A 17,567-nucleotide genomic window follows, 5' to 3' on the forward strand; every position below is an offset into this window, starting at 1 on the left:
GGAGAGTCCTCCAAACCGTGCTCACCAAAAAAGGCAGCCCTTTATGAAAACTTAAAGAATGTCAAGCAATCCAATGCTCACTATCTTGAGGTGATACGGAAGATGGAAGCACGGCTCCAAAGTTTGGAGTTAAACCGAGAAGAAATGCATCAAAACCGTGAGAGAAGAACTCCTCCTCCAATTCGGCATTCTTCAAGGCACTCCCATTCTTCTCATGGTTATTATGAAGACAATCCAAGGCCAAGACATCATCACCATGAAGAGAGGCGCCAACATGTGGCTGGCCCTTGTTCTCCTAATGTAAAACTTCCTAGTTTTAGTGGTGAAAGTGATCCCAATGTATACTTAGGATGGGAGGCTAACGTGGACCAAATTTTTGATGTAAATGGGGTTAGGGATGAGCATAGGGTTAAGTTAGCTTCTTTAGAATTTTTGGACTATGCCATGCAATGGTGGCATCAATACCTCATGGACATTGACCTACACAAGAGGCCGCCCGTGGTCTCTTGGAACGATTTGAAAGCATGTTTACGCGCTAGATTCGTACCCCCACACTTTAGGAAAGACCTTATGTTGAAACTCCAATGGTTTCATCAAGGCGCGCTAAGTGTGGATGATTACTTTAAACAACTAGATACGCTTTTAATTCGAGTTAATATGGATGAGAGTGAGGAAGCTAAGATAGCTAGGTTTGTGAGTGGCCTTCGAAGGGACATTCAAGACGTGGTAGAGTTACAAGAATATTCTTCTTTGGAAAATGTGGTGCACCTTGCTAGCAAGCAAAGATGAAGATATGTTGGTGCACGCATTCAAGAAAGGGGTTCTTGCGGGTCCCTTTAGTGAGTCTTTGATCAGGCACCTCCCCAGCACGTTCGCGGAGATTAGGCGTCGTGTCGTGGCGCACATCACTGCAAAAACAGTGGTTTCTGAGAAAAGGGAAAGCGGGGTCCCTAACAAGTCGCGCGCAGGACCAAGCAGGACTCAGCAGCCGATGAGGGTGCACGAGGCCAAGGAGGGAAAGAGGGCTCAAGGAAAACCCCGCCCTTACGAGCCTCGAAGGGATCAGAATGGGGGGCGCACGAGGGAGAGTAACACACCCCCAGGTTTGATTTTGTGGTGGAGCTGGCGGAACTGATCGCCATTCCAGCTATAGCAGCACGGCTGCGAGCACCTGAGAAGACCGACAGGGTGCTGGGGCGAAAGAAAGACGTGTGGTGTGAGTTCTATCATGGCCACCCACTTCGCGCGTGCTTGGCATTGGGACACCAACTCGCGGAGTTGGTAAAAAACGGCTTTCTGAGTGATTACCTGCGAGAGCCACAGGGCGATCAGACATCGGGAGCCCCAGCAGGGGATCCTCAGCACGAGGTATCGGTGCACGGGGAGGTGCACACGATCGCAGGAGGATTCTCTGGGGGAGGATGTACAGCCTCTCAGAGAAAGAAGTACGCGCGATCGGTGTTGGCAGTCGACTCGGCGGAGGAGGATCACTCCCCCGACGTCGACATTGTCTTCACCAAGGCTGATCTCCGGGACGTTGTGCCTCACGACAACGACCCGATAGTTATCTCCCTTGTCACGGCAAGGAGGAAGGTGCACAGGGTCCTTGTGGACCGGGGAAGCTTGGCAAACGTGATGTTCTGGCCGACATTCAGCAAACTGCAGCTGTCCCCTGATCTTTTGAAGTCGTACCCGGGGTGTTTGTATGGTTTCGCAGGGGACCAGGTAGAGGTGCGGGGCTATGTGGAGCTGAAGACCACATTCACGGATGGTGCCACAGCCCGCACTGAGAAGATTAAGTACTTGGTGGTCAATGCCCCGTCCGCTTACAACATACTGTTGGGAAGACCGACGCTCAACAGGTTAGGAGCCGTACCATCGACAAGGCACATGAAGGTAAAGATGCCTTCGATGGAGGGGGTAGTGGTTACCATTAAATCGGAGCAAAAGGAAGCCCGCCGCTGCTATGAAAACAGTCTTAAGCAGCGGAGAAGCGTGTGCCATGTTACCACGACGCCGCCACCAAGGTCAGACGAGGGAAGAGCGGAGGTCGCGACGTTGGTAAGGGGCACGCACGGTGACGTGGAAATGGAAGAGGCGATGCTCGGGGGCACGGGAAGTGCCCGGGGTTGAAGCTGAGGGGGCGAGAGGGATCGCGCCTCGCGAGTCTGGGATAGCGAGGGCGGTCATCGCCAGAGAAAGAAGACCCCACTCAACTGAGGAGTGGGTGGAGGCGACGATCGGGGGAAGGGGGTTCAAGCTGGGAGGACAGCTCGACGAGGACACGCGACGACAGATCGCCGGGGTAATTGAGAAGAACATGGGCGCGTTTGCGTGGACGGCCTCGGACATGCCGGGCATCGACCCGGACTTCCTCTACCATCGCCTTGCAATGGATCCCCAGGTCCGACCGGTGCGCCAAAGGAGGAGGAAGTACAATGAGGAGAAGAGGCAGGTGATCCATGAAGAAACCCACAAACTCTTGGCCGCAGGGCATATCAGGGAAATCCAGTACCCAGAGTGGCTGGCCAATGTGGTGCTGGTGAAGAAGTCAAACGGCAAATGGAGGATGTGCGTGGATTTCACCGACCTCAACAAAGCATGCCCCAAGGACTCCTATCCCCTGCCTAGCATTGACGCCCTGGTAGATAGTGCGTCAGGATGCCAGCTGATGAGTTTCTTGGACGCCTTTTCGGGTTACAACCAGATCAGGATGCACCCGTCGAACGAGAGCAAGACCGCATTCATGACCGAGCGGTCCTGCTACTGTTATAAGGTAATGCCGTTCGGCTTGAAGAATGCGGGAGCCACCTATCAGAGGCTGATGGATAGAGTACTCTCGCCGATGCTGGGAAGGAACGTACAGGCGTACGTCGATGACATGGTGGTCACCTCGCGAGGGAAGGAGGAGTATGTCGCTGATCTGGAGGAACTTTTCACAACGATCGCCAAGTACGGGTTGAAGCTCAACCCAGAGAAATGTATCTTTGGTGTGGAAGCGGGGAAGTTTCTAGGTTTCCTCCTAACAGAGCGAGGGATTGAGGCAAATCCCAAGAAATGTGCGGCGATCATGGCGATGAGGAGCCCGGCGTCGGTGAAGGAAGTGCAGCAACTCACCGGTCGGCTGCCAGCTTTGTCGCGATTCATGTTCGTTGGAGGGGAGAAGGGCCATCCTTACTTCCAATGTCTCAAGCGGAACAGCAGGTTCGTTTGGACCGAAGAATGTGAGGAGGCATTTGTTAAGCTTAAGGAATATTTGGCAAGCCCGCCGGTGCTGTGCAAGCCGCAGACGGGCGCCCCTCTTCGTTTATACTTTGCTGTAACAGAGAGAGCGGTCAATTCGGTTCTGGTCCAAGAGCAGAAGCAGGTCCAGAGACCTATCTATTTTGTGAGCAAGGTGTTGCAGGGCCCCGAAGTAAGATATCAGGCTCTGGAGAAAGCATCTTTGGCGGTGGTATTCTCAGCAAGAAGGCTGCGTCACTACTTTCCTAGCTTCACGATTGTAGTGATGACTGATCTTCCCATCCAAAATGTGCTAAAATGGCCGGATGTAGCCGGAAGAATGGTAAAGTGGGCAGTAGAATTATCTGAGTTCGATATCAGATAAGAACCCCGAGGACCGATCAAGGGGCAGGTGTTTGCGGATTTCGTCGTTGAGTTGTCATCGGGCGACGCACCGCCAGAGGGCTCGGTCTTCCGGTGGGTCTTATCGGTAGACGGATCCTCAAACCAACAGGGGAGTGGCGCGGGGGTCGTCCTAGAAGGCCCGAACGGGGTACTGATCGAGCAGTCCCTGCGTTTCGCCTTCAAAGCCAGCAACAACCAGGCGGAGTACGAGGCCCTAATCGCTGGAATGCTGCTGGCAAAGGAGATGGGAGCAAGAAGTTTAACTGCCAAAATCGATTCCCTGTTGGTCGCTGGGCAGGTAACCGGGGAATTCCAGGCCAGAGACCCGCAGATGGCTGCGTACCTTGAGTATGTGCGCACCTTGAAGGTATCCTTTACAGCGTTTGAATTGATCCACATACCAAGGGAGCAAAATGCCAGAGTCGACTTGCTCGCCAAGCTAGCCAGCTCGGGCAAGGGGGGAAGGCAGAGGACCGTCATCCAGGAGACGCTGAAGGTACCTCGTGCGTTCGTTACAGACAACCAAGTGCTGCAAGTGTGCGATTCTCGCGAGCATGCCGCGATCGGGCATCGGTCTCTCACACAGGAAACCTTGAGAGCACCGAGGGTGAGAGCTCGACCGACGGCATCCAACGAGGTGATGGAGGTTGACGTTGTGGGAAGGGCCGACACGTGGTTAACGCCATACCAGCGGTATCTGGCAGATGGGGTGCTTCCGCTAGAGCCGGCGGAGGCAAAGAGAATAAAGAAGAGCTCGAGCAAGTTGACCCTCATTGATGGGGATCTCTTCAGATTCGGATTCACCCATCCGGTTTTAGTATGCGTGCACGGAGAGCAGTGCACGAGGCTTATGTCAGAGCTCCACGAGGGAATATGCGGGAGCCACGTCGGCGGTCGCGCCCTGGCGGGTAGAATTCTCTGTGCAGGGTACTACTGGCCAACGCTGAGGGAAGATTGTGTGGGTTACGCTCAGCGGTGCAAGCAATGCCAGCAACATGCAGATTGGCACAAGGCGCCCCCCGAAGAACTAAGGTCGATCCACAGCCCCTGGCCTTTCCATACGTGGGGAATCGACATCTTGGGACCTTTCCCCCTGGCGATCAGGCAGATGAAGTTCTTGATCGTCGCCATCGAATATTTCACGAAGTGGGTGAGGCAAAGCCGGTCGCACAGATCACCGCTCACAAGGTTCAACAGTTTGTATGGAAAAACGTTGTGTGCCGTTTCGGAGTGCCCAAGCGTCTAGTCTCCGACAATGGCACTCAGTTTACGAGCCATCAGCTGAGGAACCTATGCGAGGAGGTGGGGATACAACAGGTGTTCGCCTCGGTAGAGCACCCTCAAACGAACGGGCAGGTAGAATCGGCCAACCGAGTGCTGCTCAGAGGGCTAAAGAGAAGAATAGAAAAGGCCAAAGGAACGTGGGCGGAAGAAGTTCCCAGGATCGTATGGGCCTATCACACCACTCCGCAATCTAGCACCCATGAGACACCTTTTAGTTTGGTTTATGGGTCAGACGCTATGATCCCTGTGGAGATACAGGAAAATTCACCAAGATTTCTGAATTTTGTGGCAGAGAGGTCCAACGAGGAGAGAAAGGTGAATCTAGACATTTTGGACAAGATACGAGAAGAAGCCAGGATCAGCGCTGAAGCTATAAAGAGAAGGGTGGAGCGAATGCACAACTCCAAGGTGAGGCAGAGGCGATTCCAGGAGGGAGATCTGGTGATGAGGAAAGCGCATCAGCACGAGTTAGAGAATAAGCTGTCTCCCAAGTGGACCGGCCCGTTCAGAATAGTGGAGGCATTGGAGAACGGCGCTTATCGGCTGGAAACCTTGGATGGAGGAGCGATCCCCAGGACGTGGAACGCCACGCATTTAAAACTCTATTTTAGTTAAAATGTGTAGTGAGGCCGCGTTTTCGCGCCAGGGTGAACAATGTGAACAAGTTAAGGGTAAGCCCCTTTTTTCCCAGAAATAAAAAGAGGTTATCAGTATAAAGTTTGCAAAAGTTTTGAGTTTAAAATCCTCCTCGCCCCAGGCGCGAGTGCAGGTGGTCGGTTAGGCCTCCCTCGCCCCAGGCGCGAGTGAAGGCAACCGGTCTTAATCCTCCTCACCCCAGGCGTGAGTGCAGGCAGTTAAGTTCGAAACGCCAGGGGCGCTAGTAAGCCTAAAGAAGGGAAAGGAAGGATTCGAGAAACGCCTTTACCCAAGTGGCGTAGTGTCAATATTGGCTCGGTAGGACTCTTAGTCAAATACCTTCTCACCCAAGGAGTGAGAAGATGGTAGAACCGCCTGAAGCTTTGAGGAACGGTGGCCTTGGGGCAGGTAAGAGGGGTTGTCGAGAAACACTCTTCCTCCCAAAAACAAGGCGCCATCCTAGACCGATCGGTGTGGAAGTCCTCTATGCACTTAGCGTTGGAGCGACAAAGCAATGAGGAAAGATGTAAGGTAGAACCGCGGTGACCGATGAGAAGGTGGTAGTCGTGGTGATCGGTCATGAGCTATCAAGGGTTGCTCGTTGTGATCAAAGTAAGAGATAAAAGAAGTTCAAATACGGTTAAGGTTTGGCATCAAGCTCGTGTAGGTTAACAGTTAATCACACGTAGCAAGAGAATAAAGGCAAGAAGATACACAAACAAACAAGCAATAGCAAAAGAAGAATTTAATAATCTATAGTTTGAGTTTTCACAAGGCAAATGTTTATGGGCAAAATAAAGAAAGCCACGTCAAGGGCAGTCAGGGACGGACGACCTTGCCATCCACCACCTCGAATTCAATGGATAGCTGGGAGCGGTCGACCTCGAGGAAAGCGCACTTGAGTTGCTCAAGAGCGAAGTCGAAGCCCTTAGCGAAGGTGTCGGTCGCCTCTTCCCATAGTTTGGTATTCTCGGCCTCGAACCCAGCTTTATCGATCTCGAGCGCAACCTTCTCGGTGGTCAGGGCGGCAATGGTCGACTCGGCTTCTTTGAGCTTCCGGTCACTCTCGGCGAGGGCCTCCGTCAAGTTAGCATTCTGTTGACGCATGTAGGCGTTTTCGGCCTCGAGTTGGATGGCCTTACCCGTAGTCTCCATCAGCTGGAAGTCAAGGGCGGTGACGGCATCCCCCATCAGCATCTCAGTCTTGATGGTCTCCTGGACTTGTTGGACGCGAGCCATCTTAGATTCCTCCAGCATGTCCTTCAACATACTATTGGTGTCTTGCAAAGCCTCATAGTCACTTCGCAGCGACTCCTGTTGGCTAAGCAGCTCCTTCACCTTGCCCTCCAGCTTTTCGAGGCGGCGGTGTTGTGTGGAGAACTCCAAGGAGAGCACCATCTGACGGGCCAAATGGAGGTCCACCTCACTGGAGCTCCACTTGACCAGCTCCTGATTTTGTAGCAGTTGCTTGGTCAGGCGGAGAACCTTGGGGAGCTCTCACCACCACCCTCAGATGCGGTGGCAGAGTCTTTGGGGCGCGGCGATGGCTGGGGATGAGGGGTTCCCTCCGAGCGTGCAATCCCACTCCCAGCTGCTTGAGTCGAAGGGGGTGACTTTGTTGGGGGTGGGGAGGAAAGGGAGGTTGGTGATGGAGGGCGCTCGGCAGAGGCATGGGCTCGAGGAAGCGGGTTGGCATCATCCTCGGGGCCCTCAGTTCCCCTTCTTTTTCTTTGGACCAAAGGCGACCCACAGCTCTCCTCCTCAATGGCTATGACGGTGGTGGGGGCCTTCGCCAACCGTTTCCTTTTCTTGTCACCCCTGGTCTCACGCCCTTCAGCTGGCGCGACCGAGATTGGAGAGGCACAAATGGGTTCGGCGATCGCCTCCACCTTAGGGGGCTCTTGGCCAGAGCGAGCAGCCTTTGCCGCCTTTCCTTGTCAGAAGTCATATCTGCATCAATTCAACATGGCAAAAGGTTAGCATACCAAGGCTCAAAAAAGCAAGCAGTATAAACATAAAGGTAGTTGGCAAGTATATGCACGAGGGGCGTGTGGGGAAAGAAGCGGATCGGAAGCCCTAGGTAAAGGCAGGTAGAAGAGAAAGGAGGGAACAAACCGATGTATCTTTCGAGCTTCTCGGCGTCGAACTCGTGCTTGATAATGGTGGAAGAGCCAAACTTGGCGCCCAAGCCAGAAAGAAGGCCGCACAACTCGCGCTCGTATGGGGCCATGGTTTCCAAGCCTCGGGGTTTCCTAAATTCCACCTTAGGAACCCAGTAGAGGGGAAAGCCCTCAAGAAGGGAAGGGTTGTGTCTATTGGAGGTGATCATGTAGAATCTACCTTTCCAATCCTTGAAAGACTATTGATACAGGCCCAAGATCACCCTCCCTATCACACCGTTTAGGCTGACCCACGACCTATCACCCGGGTTCTTGGCCTCGAAGAAGTAGAGGAAGACGTCGGCTGATGGAGGGTGCCCAAAGTGGTTGCATAGGATCTCGAACGCCCGGATGAAGCCCCAAGCGTTCGGATGAAGTTGGCAAGGGGCAACGTTCAACTCAGTAAGGAGCTCCTTCACAAAGAAGGTGAAGGGTAAGCGGAGGCGCAGCCTCTTGAAGATAGCCGAGTAGATGAATGTAAAGGGCACCCCGTTGGTGGCCCTGTCATCTACGCAAATGGGCATGCTTTTGGGGGGGATGCGCACACCCAGGTTTCGATCATCCTCCCTGTCGATGGCGCATGAAGGCTCGTCCTTAGCACCCTTCAGCAGGGTGGCAAGGTGATCAGCTGGGAGCTGGCTGGACGTTTCAGCGAGTAGGTGGAGGGGAGCCCACTTGTACGCTTGCGCGTAGTCTTGTGGAGCGAGTGTTGCCCTGGGTTGTGTGCCCGCCGAGGGGGTAGCGCTCGTTGAGGGCGATGAAGGTGCACTGGCGGAAGGCTGTGCACCAGAAGTCGAGGCAAGGCGCACAGTATTTTTGGTGCGAGCCATTGTCTGTAAACTACAATGGAGAAGGGAAAAGGTGAGGAATCAGTAAAAACTAGGAAAGATGAAGGGAGCAAATGCTATGGTTCGAAGGGGCAGAGAAATGACAGCGACGAAGAGGAAGAAGGAGCGGAACGTAGAAAAGTCAGAAGAGGTCTCGATACAGTGCAAAAGAGGGAAAGTGACTCATGATGCATGAACAAATACAGTTACTGAGCAATGCAATCGGTAGAAAATGTCCAAATACGCCATAGATGGAGAAAAGAAGTACCTTTTTGTGATCGCGAACGGTTTCTGGGAGCCTGGAAGCGAGGAAGATGAATCGCGGAAGAAGGTTCGAGAAGTTGCAGAGAAACGTGTTGGGGAAGATAATGGAACAGTAGAGGCGCGAAAGTTTTTGAAAAAGGAACTGCAAGCGACGCTTCACGCTAACCGTTGATGCGCACACGTGTCGCGAGATAAGGGAAGGAAAGTGTAACGTTACTTAAAGCACAACATGTGACGCGGCACGTGACGTGGCGTCACTTGCCGCGTGGCCACCGAGAGCGAGCACTTAGTGATGGAGGAGGGCCAAGCACATCTAGCCATGAAAGCCAAAGCCCAACACTAGACCATGAAGAGCGTCTAGACCATGAAGAGCGTCTAGACCATGAAGAGCGTCTAGCTAGAAGGAAGGAGCGTCTAGGGCGTGAAGGGGAAAGGTTACCCATGGAGTGTCTAGGAGGAGACCTAGACCGTCTAGGGCCTATCACAAGGTCAATGGCTAAGCATATTCAAGCCCAATTGAATGAAGCCACGGATGGAAGAGAGAAAGCTTTGTACATGTTGCATAAAGGCCCATTAGGGGTGCTTAGTAATTAGAGTAGTGTAGAAAGCATATTTGAGTGAAAGATTCTAGAAACTCTCTAGGTTTGGCCGGTCATGAGCACATGGCACATGTGCTTTGTGAATTGCATTTAATTTGGCTTTCATTTCATTAGATATTAGCTTAAAACTTACGGCCATTTAGCTTATAAATAGGAAGGCCTACACCTTGTATTTGCAAGTTTATTGTGAGTAAAGTTATGCTGCCATTTTGTGCCAAGCTTTGCTTCTCCTAGAATTCTAGGCTCTAAACTTCACATCCTTCACCATTCCTTGGGCTGGCCGAACCTCCCTATAATCATACCTTTCATGCACCTTCAAGATCAACACCACTCTTAGGAGGATCTTGCTCACACACCTTCATAGCTTCCGCACCACTTTTCTTACATGATTCAAGAAGAGCTTCATGAAATGCCATCACTTAGTCTCTTCGCTGAGGACGAGTACGCAGCTCGAGACTGGGGGGCTTGTGATCCGGTCGGTCATCGGTCTGGGATGACGTCAGCCACTGATGGCCACGTGGGCTGTTCTTAGTGAGACAGGTGGGCCAAGGAAGCGGGTGTGTCTTGAAGAGGGTGATCAGGCGGAGATCGGTGATCAGGAGGAGATCGGAGATCGGAGAGGTTATGCGTTCTATGGTACCATGCATGAGAGTGGTCCAAGGAAGCCAGTCGGTCGGTGATCGAATCCCTCTTGGCCCGTAACGTGCACGGGGCAGGACAGAGGTGATCGCCCATGCGTTAGGTAGTACCTGGTATGCGCGATTGGCCCAGTCGCACCTGGTACCTACACAAAGGTTGCACGAGACATCCAACGAAAGAAACACGCTAAGTTGCTTTGTGTATAGACAACGTGGGAGCGCAGGAGGTTATATAAAGGCATTCCACGTTGTTACAGGGGTACGCTTTTGATACGGATAAGTGGCTAGTTTTCGTGCAGAGAGAAGAGAGAGAATTTGCAGAGAAAACGGTCCTTACCGAGATCATAGAGTGAACTACTCTTTGGTGGTTTTGTTCGCTGACTTACGGAAGGCTGAGTGAGATGCTGCGGAGCTTTCAAAGGACAAGTCACCGACAAGATCAATTTTTATAATCAGACTCTTCAATATCATTATCTAATCAGTTTAAACCTAGTTAATGTTGATCAAAATTTATTTATAAAATTAATAGAGTTATTTTTTTGCATATGACTGCATATGCCATAATACAATATAACATACAATAATTGCGTATAATTTGATAATTATTATTTTCTTAATACAATCATGTAGTTCATTATTATAAGTGCGGGGCAAGACTTCTGCGTAATTGTAAAATCGTACATACAGAGGTAAATACTATCAAAGGTGGTGAAATATATAAGATTTACAACCTTGTTAAGATACGTACACATCATGCCAAAGTTTTAAAAGCACACGAGGATATCATAGAAATTTATGGTTACGGTAATGTCGTAAGTGAGAAGAATTGAAAAGGAGAAGGGTACTTGAAAATATATGAAAAAGGAGCATGTATGAAATGTTTTGTTAAGAGTCCAATAAATAAAAGTAAAAATATAATGTCATGTTTCCAATGTTAGTTGTATTATTCAGACTCTTCAATATCATTATATAATCGGTTTAGACTTGTTAATTTTGATCAAAATTTATTTATAAAATTATTAAATTAATTGCATATAATTGCGTAAAATATCGTACAATATTGCATACAATAATTTCGTATAATTTGATAATAATTATTTTCTTAATATGATCACGTAGTTGATTATTCTAAGTGCGAAGCAAGCCTTCTGCGTAATTATGTAATCCTTCTTAAAGAAGTAAATACTATCATAGGTGATCAAATTATCAGCATGACCAACCTTGGTAAGATAAGTACTCATGATGCTAGAGTTTTAAAAGCACACATGGATATCATAGAAATTCAAGCTTACGGTAATGTCAGAAGTTTAAAGAATTGAAAGGAGAAGGGTACTTGAAACTATATGAAAAATTATATCACTGTATGAAATGTTTTATTAAGAGTCAAATAAATAAAAGTAAAAATATAATGTCATGTTTCCAATGTTACTTGTATTATTCAGACTTTTTAAGATCGTTATCTAATCAATTTAGACTTAGTTAATTTTGATCAAAATTTATTTATAAAATTATTAAATTAATTGCATATAATTTCGTACAATATTGTACAATATTGCATACAATAATTGCATATAATTTGATAATTATTATTTCCTTAATATGATCACGTAGTTCCTTATTCTAAGTGCGAGTCAAACCTTCTGCGTAATTGTCAAATCTTGTATACAGAAGCAAATACTATCAAAGGTGATCAAATTATCAGCATGGCACACTTTTTAAGATAAGTACTCGTTTTAAAAGCACACATGGATATGATAGAAATCCATGCTTACGGTAATGTTAGAAGTGAAAAGAATTGAAAAGGAGAAGACTACTTGAAACTATATGAAAAATTATCTTCAATGTATGAAATGTTTTGTTAAGAGTAAAATAAATAAAAGTAGAAATATAATGTCATGTTTCCAATGTTACTTGTATTATTCTGACTTTGTGGTGCAGGTTAATTACCTTTAAGTTTTTGGTAGATTTGGAGCTCTTAATGAGCACCGACTAAAGTTCATATAAGATAAGCTAGTTTTATTTTTTAAATAGAAACTTAGGTTAGAAGATCTGAATGTGGGGGTGACGAGATCTGAATGTGGGGTGACGTGGTCATCTGTTCCAATTTTTGCTTGCAGGATTGTCTCTTTTGAAAAGTAAAGTAATATATTGACTGAAATGGTTGATTTTGAATGTTTTATATTGATTTTAAGGCAAATAAGTTGTTGAAAGTGTTTGTGATTGAGAATTGAAAGAGTTTGAATTATTATATAAGTGAGTTGAACTATTTTTTAATATTTTTTTGAATTACTTGAATGAGATGTTTGATGAGAAGTGCGTTGTTTGATTTTAGATTATGATTGATTTAGAGAGCATATATATGGAACTTAGTTATGTGTTTAAGTGAATTTTGAGATATATTTGAATTTTTTAGAAAAAGTTTAAAATATGATATGATTGAATGGTACATTGATGTGTTATATGAGATATGGAATGATGTGAAAGTGTGATCAAGACATAGTATTTTCAGGAAAGAAAATAACGTGTTGAGATTGTTATTAAGGTGTATTGATTTGTGAGTGTTCTGTGAATGAGACGATCCTGACTCTACTGGTATAATGAAATCATATAGATGAAGTTATTATGTTGGTGAGAGTCGTAAGAGGTTCATTTGACCGAGTCTGGAGTTTGAAAGAACTGATCAGATCATATCAAATGGATTTACCCTGTCATATGAAATTATGAGATGATGAGACATTGAGATGATTATGCGCATGACTGTGTGGATTCACAATGAGTAGTATGACAGGTGCAAGTCTCTTCATGCTAATTTTAATACACGAGTCTTTCAGAAGTAGAGTCAAGTGTCTAAGTATGTGAGTCAGTAGAAATATGACAAGAATAATATCAATGATGAACATGATAGACACATGATGAAATTTTGAACATGTGCGAATGTTGATGGTTTATGTTGATATTTAAAGTTTTAAAAATAGCTAGTTTACTTTGTGCTTTGTTTTGTGTTTGTTTTCTTTAATTTTTGATGATCGTGTCAATTTTCACGGGAGCATATGAGGTTACAGGTAATAGAGCTCATCAGTGAGCAACCAGAGGAGGATATTCTTTTATTTTGGGTGTTTTGTTTTTACTTTAAACTTTTGTGTGTGTATTAAAATCCCTATGAAGAGGGATATCCTTTGAGATACAATATAAGAAAGTAGTATATGTTTATACATTAATTATATATTGCATGCATAATATATTATCAAATATGAGTACAAATACGGATGTTACACGAAACCTATTATATTTCAAAATACAAACTAAACACACAAATATATATATTTAAAAAAAAAGTATTTATTATTATTCAAGTTGATGCCTATGTCCCTATATATGCAGTTCGCAATAATTATTAAAATCAATCAACACATATTTATTTAATATTGTTCTCGTATTTTCATCAAGATTTTGTGGTAATTTATAAAACTTATCCTTCTCGCTTAATCTATATATAAACGTTTTTTAAGAACAAATCAAAAATAAAACTTATCAAATTTTTAAATGAAATGAAATTATCAAGACCAATCAACATAATCAACATTACTCTTCGAAATTTAGTATTTTTTATAATAATTCTTCTACTAAAACTCTCATCCTTTAGATAATTTGATGGAAGAGTGCCTTCATCCGTTGAGATTTCTTTGGTGGATTGGCGGAAGCTTCATGGATTGTAGTGGAAAGTTGAAGATCAAACGTCTATCCTAGGGAGGGTAGGAGACAAGAGTGTAATTGGCACAAATTTGGCAGCAATTTACTCATTGATTAATCTTGAAAAATGAGAGTCAAGCACCTCAATTTATAGGAGAGAGGGTTGAACATTTTGGAACCAAAAGTTTAAAATTCAAAATAAAACTTTCCAATGAGAAGGTGCCATGTGGAGTCATGCTTTCCATGTTTAGCTCACACCTTCCATGCTAAATCCTCTCCACTCCTATGTTTCCATGTGGACGTCAATGTGCTCCATGCCAAGGTATTTTCATTCTCCAATATACCCTAGACGTTTTAGGGTTACATTGAGCTCAAAGAAGCCCAATTGCTACCCTAACTAGTCACTTTTAACCCTAACTAGTCATATTTTACTATTGGCTCAAATACAAGCTCAAAAACATATATTACTTGGCCCAAATATTTGGTCCAATTATTTTATGCTACTAGGCCCAATACCTAGCCCATGAAATCCTAAACAACTTTATACAATTTATTTAAGTTAAAGCTTGGCCCAAAAATAATGTTGACTAGTAGCAAAAACTCAATCTTCTTGTGTTCTTCTGACCAAAGCTCTAGTTTATGTTTTGATGACTTGGAGGGCTTCTTGGATATGTTTGTACATTCCTTCAACCTAGAGTTGTCCTCTTGATTGGGCCTACAAAAATAAACAAAAGCCCAATTAGACTCATATTTGCAATTAAGTCAATAAACAATCTATAGGTCTTCATCCTCCTTATTATGTGGTTGTGTGAGGTTGGACGGTTTCCATCATAATTTATAAAACAACATTCTCTTTTAATCTATAAACACATTTTTAAGGATAAACTAGTAACGAAATTATCAAATTTAAAAAATAAAGAAATACACAAAATACAATGACTAATCTAATCATACCAGTTGTGAATTAAAAATTTGTCACATTTTATTCGATTAAATAGAAATAATTTAAAATATGTGTGAATGTAACACCCCGAAAATACATCTAACTATTACAATACACATTTTACATATTTCTATATAAGTTTGGAGTTTTTCAAAACATTCTTAATACATTATTAAAACTTATAAAAATACAAATATTTACAAATTCATAGCTTAAAATAAAACTCTAAAGCCTTTAAGGCTTTCCTGCACCTATATGGTCATCTGCTCTTGTACGTAGTACAGTCATCGCAGTTCAAACACAACAAGGAAAACAAGGGTAAGTTAATGCAAAGAAATTCCAAAACATAATTCATGCAAAAAGAACCAATTAGACTAATAATTTATAAACATTTCTTTAAATGTTTTCATATAAAATTTCAATACTAATTTCATCATTCATATAAACCACACATGGATCTATTTTCAATTCCAATCATTGAATTTCATTTCAATCTCACTTCGTCTTCCGAAAGACTCATTAAGTATTCCCTACCAGAATCTAACACTTGATCCAAAGATTACCAGCAAATCCAAGAGAAAGGATCATGGTAAGTTCAAAAATTCAATATCGAGTGTGTACAGCGGGACCCGGTGTGTATGAACTCTCTATCAACTTCTCACCACCTGATATCTTAGTCTATATGACTTAGATCATTAGTGAAGCTAGAGAATCTCTATTAAACATAGACTTTTCATACTTAATGTCATCAAACAACAACCCATACATTATCACAAATGTATGACATCAATTTCATACAATTTTCATCATTCATATATAATATATATCATTCAATCACATGGCATTTAAAAATTCATACCCTTCAAGAACTTGTTCAACATCAAAAATAATATTTAACTTTCAAACTATCAAAATATAATATTTATATATATTCTCACAACATAAAATCAAACAACTTTATCAACTAACATCCCTGCAAGAGAAATTGAAACTTGATACCACGTCCCCTCCACATTCAGATCTTCTAGCCTAGGTTACTATTAAAAGTTAAAGTTAGATTCCCTTACCTGTAATTCTTTAGGAACCTAGGTCAAGTTATCCAAATATTATCAAATTTTAGTATGAACTTAATAAAGTTGAGAGAAACACTTTTCTCAACTGATCCCACTAAGATTGATGATTAAATCATAAAGAAAAATAAAGGATCTTTAGAGTAAAATGAACTTATTCTGTTTGAAAATCTAATTGGGTAGAAATGTAGCATGACTCCTTAACTATGACATGACGTAATCAGATTTTGAAATAAATGAGTTATAGGAAAGAAATTGAAAAGAGAAGGAAAATAAAGAAAAATAGAGAGAGAAAGTGAGTTGAAAAAAAAATGAATGTTGGGGAGACGTGGTTTTTTTTTTCTATGAGTGTTTTGTTGGAGTTCTCACTTAATTAAAAAAATATATTTTATATTATATAAATATGTGTAAATTTTATTTATAAATCAGTTTTAAAAATTCACTTAAACTTCAGTTCTTAATAAATTTGTATACAATATGATAAATTGGTTATAATTTTATAACTTTAAAGGGTAAAGGAAGTTAAGAGTATGTATGAGATGTATATAAGGTATAGTTTGTGTGAAGTATAAAATATGTTACAGTTTTTTAATAGAATATATATTATGATAAATGTTTGTCGGAAAAAGAAATGATAATGGGTGTAGTGTGGTTTGCGAGGAAGCAATTAAGCGGCAGGTGTTGACGTATAAGATGATGGATGACCAGAAAAAATTAGGACATAATTTGGTTTCGTCTTCTTTTATTTTTTGGATAACTTAAACAAACATCTCCACTGCCTTCTACGCTTTTTCCTTCTTTTCTTCACCCTATTTTCTTACTACCAAATCCACTGCAATCTTTTATACAATTCAAACGCTCTTTTCAATATACTTCTTTTTCTCTTTTAGCTCAAAAGCCAAAATAAAAAAGACCAAATCAATTACGGTCATCTTTCTTAAAACACTTATTACATTAATTCTAAATTTACTTCCTATTGCATCATTTTTTTAATATCCCTTTACAAATTTTATTTTCATGAAATAGCTTTTTAAGGCTCACAATTTAATTAATTCTTTTATTTAGTAATTATATTTTTAAATGTTCTTACAAGGTAGAAAATCCATCTCTCTTTTAATAAATGCGATGGATCTAGTTTTCGATTTTGGTTGCGGTCTCGATCTAAGGTATGATTCCTACAAAAGACTTTATCAACTTTGAATTTGTTTGAGTCGTTGGGTTAATCTTAACTTTTAAAATAACATTTTGTACATAATTATGTTAATCATATTATGTTGATAGATGTTTGCTAAGTATAAGAACTGCTTCAACCATATTGATTGAAAGGTATTTAGATAACGGATCCATATTCAACTTTTAGACTGTATGTGCTAAGATCAGTCAGTCACTTATCATAACATAAAATAAAATATATTATTTTATTTAATAATTTGTAATTTGTAATTTTAAATTTTATGTTATATCACCATATGAGTTTTTAACACTAATTCACCATTTACTTTATATTTCAACAAGTGAGAATTTTATTTTAGAAATAATGTATAATTATATCCATATTAGATTTCAAATTTATTAAATAGTTGTTTTAATTAACCTTTTCATAATCAAATTATATTTGTTTTAAATTTTTTATAGTAATATTTTTACAAGATTTTTGTTTCAGCAGCTAAATAACTTAAAATTATTAAAGAATTGAGATCAAATATAATTTATATACATTTTTTTAATTTTTTTTCAAAACATCAGTTAAAATAAAATTATGAACAAAGCATCAAGTTTTAAAATAAATAATATTTAAAATAATTGATTCTAATAATATTATTTTAGTAA

The sequence above is a fragment of the Phaseolus vulgaris genome, chromosome 9 (genome assembly GCF_051622355.1).
Source record: "Phaseolus vulgaris cultivar YP4 chromosome 9, ASM5162235v1, whole genome shotgun sequence".
NCBI lineage: Eukaryota > Viridiplantae > Streptophyta > Magnoliopsida > Fabales > Fabaceae > Phaseolus > Phaseolus vulgaris.